At 43.2% G+C, this 3,865-nt stretch overlaps 1 pseudogene; it reads left to right on the top strand.

The window, feature by feature from the left end:
• The first annotated feature begins 3,028 nt into the window (after positions 1–3,028).
• Positions 3,029–3,865, top strand: part of LOC102860276 — a 42,379-nt pseudogene continuing 41,542 nt past the window's right edge.

The following is a 3,865-nucleotide window of genomic DNA, read 5'->3' as shown; positions in this document are numbered from 1 at the left end:
ACAGGATAGAATGGTGTTTAGGGCCCTTGTACATAGGGTCGCTATGAGACGCAAACGACTCAGTGGCACATAACAACAACAACATGATGTGTCAAATGCAATAATGGTCACTCATGATGGACAGTGTGTGGTTGAGCTCCCTGATTAAAACAAGCTTGGAAGCAGAAGTGGCATCCATTTCTGAAATAGCTTGCTTCTGGAAACTATGAACATGGAGAAATGATGAAAGTTATGCAAGTGTTCAGGTCTTTTGTTCATAGGGTCGCTATGAGTTGTCTATGACTCAACACTCAACAACAACAACATGATGATGGAGTTCTTCATGCAAATTTTATATATATATGCAGGAGTGTCATCCATTTCCTAAATAACATGCCTTGGAAAACTCTATGAACTTTGATAAATGTTGATAGTTGTAGAGGGGCTTCAGGCCTTTCGTTCATAGGGTCACTATGAAGTCTGAAGTTGTGTTTGACTTGAAGGCAATCAACTATATATTTGAGTTTATTATTCTTATGACTTTGCTGTTAGTTGCCATTGAGTTGGCTCTATCTTGGGATGATTTTCTGTAGAACAGAACCATATATGGCTTGGCTCAGTGCTATTTTCATGATCCTTGCTTATTTGAATTTATTGTCGTGTCTGCTGTACCAATTCATCATATTGATGGTTCTTCTTTCTCTCTCTCTCTCTTTCTTTTGCTTTCTAACAACCATCAAGTCTTTTTTCCCCCAAATGTGTCTTTCCTGATACTATGTCTAAAGTTAACAAGTCAAGGTCTCATCATTACTTCTAAGGAACATTCTGTATATCTTTTTTCTCAGACAATCTGTTCCCTCTACTACCAATCTATGGTGTGTTCAATATTCTTCTCCATCAATGCAATGCAATTCGTATGCATCAAATGCATCAATTCTTGTGTCTTCCTTATTCACTATCCAGTTTACAAGAACATGCGAGACAACAGAAAAAGACCGAGATCGGGGTGGACAAATCTTAGTCATCAAAATGATACCTTTACTTTTTAAAGCTTTGATGACTATTTAAGTTGAGTGAACTTTCAAAGTTTTGCCATGAAAATGTTCAAACAAATGTAGAGGATGAAGTGGAGCTAATCTCATAAAGTGACAACCTTGATGAACCAATTATCCAAATGCTGTCACACACACTTCCTTTTTCTCTCTTGCAGCATTTGAAAGGACATTTTTTATTTCATGTCATGTTATTCTCAGATAGTTCAAAAGATAGTTCTAAAATTAGTGGCATTTTCTTACATAACCACAAAGGCATTTATCACATTTAACAAAACAAACAATAATTTCTTGAATCATGACACCACCACCTTTATAAACACTCCCTGATTGTCTAAGAAATGTCCTTCTACATCCGTTTTGCCTGAGACAGAACCTGAACAAATTTCACAAGGCCTATGAATTCTCTTTTTTTTTAAAAACTTTTTATTATTTTTTGTGCATGTACCATCAAATCAGATCTGACTGGTACGGGAGAGATTGTCCCTCCTTCTCCAGCAAAAGCATCTGGTGGATTTGAACTGTGAACCTCTAGGATTGCAGTGCAGGGTTCTTGCCACCAGGCTGTCAGAGCTCCCTAAAGTCTCTTAAGTTGGAATAGTTAACCTTCATTTCTTTTTTGTGCCATTTGTTCCATAAATCCTTCTAAAACTTCTATTTCAGAAAATACAGATTAGAACAAGTAGGGGGGAGGAAATAAAATTTGCATGTACAGTGGAAATATGGTCTTGTTAAAAACACAGAGAAACACAGGATTGGGATAAGGATCTGGTTTCTTGTGCTGAGCTTTGCCATGTGGGCTCTTGGATGAATGACAGTCTGCTTTCTGTTTTTTAAAAGATTAGAACAACTTTAATTCATATACTAGTAAAGCAGGGATATCAGAGTGCTAATGTGGAACATTTAGTTCAGTGACAGGAGGCTGTACACTATTTAAAAATTAGACCATTTTCTCAATAAATACGCTATAATACTAAATCTGTTTTTTTAAAACAAAATGCATACTTTTGGCCAAAGCCGAAGATGCGCTATTTCAGTAATTTCTACCTGTACAACCTAGTGACACCAGTTCTATTCCCCAAGTCATGCGACCATTCTTACTGTCCTTTTCACAATTATTCCACCACCATTAGTTCACATTTATTACCTCCTAAACGTCTTACCAACCTTTCAAGTTGCCAGTTTGATCTCACGTAAAGAATTTAAAATACGCAATGTCAAAGCAGATGTATATTACTAATTTAGGTTCTCTGAATGTACCATGGACTGCCAGGAAAACAAACAGATTCATCTTGGAGAGGATTAAACCAAGCTACTCCTTGGAGGCAAGGATTCTGGGGCTTCGTCTGACATACTTTGGACATGTTGCCAGGAGGGACAGGTCCTTGGAGAGGGACATAGAGAGGGACATCATGCTGGGTAGAGTAGAGGGACAGCGCAGGAGGGGAAGACCCTCTATGAGGTGGATTGATCCAGTGACTGGGGTAATCGGGATGGGTCTGCCGGAGACAGTGCGATTGGCACAGGATAGAGCAGGGTTTAGGGCTGTTGTACATAGGGTCGCTATGAGTCGCAAACAACTCGACAGCACATAACAACAACAATAACAACAACGTCACAGGCAGTGCGGTTGGCGCAGGATAGAGCAGGATTTAGGGCTGTTGTGCATAGGGTCGCTATGAGTCGGAAACGACTCCACGGCACATAACAACAACAACAACAACAACAACATCTTGTTGTTGTTGTTTAGAGAACTCTGGTGGTCTAGTGGGTAAGGAGTCGCACTGCCAACCCAAAGGCAGGCAGTTTGAATCTGACTCCAGCTGCCCCATGGGAGAAAGATAGACACTCTCTTCCTCTCATGTGATACGCTGCCTCTAAAAATCCATAGAAGAGTCAGCCATATGTTCTGTCTCCGTGACAGAAAAGAAAAACAACAGTATTTGGTTGTTTAAAAAAACTTCAGGGGAGCTTCTTCTTCTCCGAGAAAACACCACATGGCGGATGACGCCGGTGCAGCAGGAGGGCCTGGAGGCCCTGGGGGCCATGGGATGGGAACCCGGGGAGGATTTCTGTGGAGGCTTCGGTAGTGGTCTGCGGGGTCAGGGCTGTGGCCATAGACCGGGCCGTGCGAGGGGCTGCGGAGGTCGAGGAGGCAAAGCCGAGGACAAGGAGTGGCTCCCCATCACCAAACTGGGTGAAAGACATGAAGATCAAATCATTGGAGGAGATTTATCTCTTCTCCCTGTCCATCAAGGAGTCTGAGACCATTGACTTCTTCCGGGGCATGTCCCTCAAGGATGAAGTGTTGAAAATCATGTCAGTGCAGAAGCAGACCTGTGCTGGCCAGTGGACCAGGTTCAAGGCCTTTGTAGCCATTGTGGACTATGATGGTCATGTTGGCTTGGGTGTCAAGTGCTCCCAGGAGGTGGCTACTGCCATCTGTGGGGCCATCATCCTAGCCAAGCTCTCCATTGTCCCTGTGCGGTGTGGCTATGGGGGGAACAAGATTGGCAAGCCTCACACCATTCCCTGCAAGGTGACTGGGCCCGTGGCTCGGTGTTGGTGCATCTGATCCCTGCACCCCAGGCACTGGAATCTTCTCGCCCCCTGTGCCCAAGAAGCTGTTGATGATGGCTGGAATTGATGACAGTTACACTTCAGCCAGGGGCTGCACAGCTACCCTGGGCAATTTCGCCAAGGCCATCTCTGATGCCGTCTTAAAGACCTACAGCTATTTGACCCCAGATCTCTGGAAGAGACGGTGTTCACGAAGTCTCCCTACCAGGCATTCACAGATCATCTTGTAAAGACTCACACCAGAGTCTCTGTGC

The sequence above is a fragment of the Elephantulus edwardii genome, unplaced genomic scaffold (assembly GCF_000299155.1).
Source record: "Elephantulus edwardii isolate Elephantulus edwardi_28Jun2011 unplaced genomic scaffold, EleEdw1.0 scaffold00004, whole genome shotgun sequence".
Classification (NCBI taxonomy): Eukaryota; Metazoa; Chordata; class Mammalia; order Macroscelidea; family Macroscelididae; genus Elephantulus; species Elephantulus edwardii.
The sequence above is the reverse complement of the archived record's forward strand: the minus strand, read 5'-3'. Positions and strand labels throughout refer to the sequence as shown.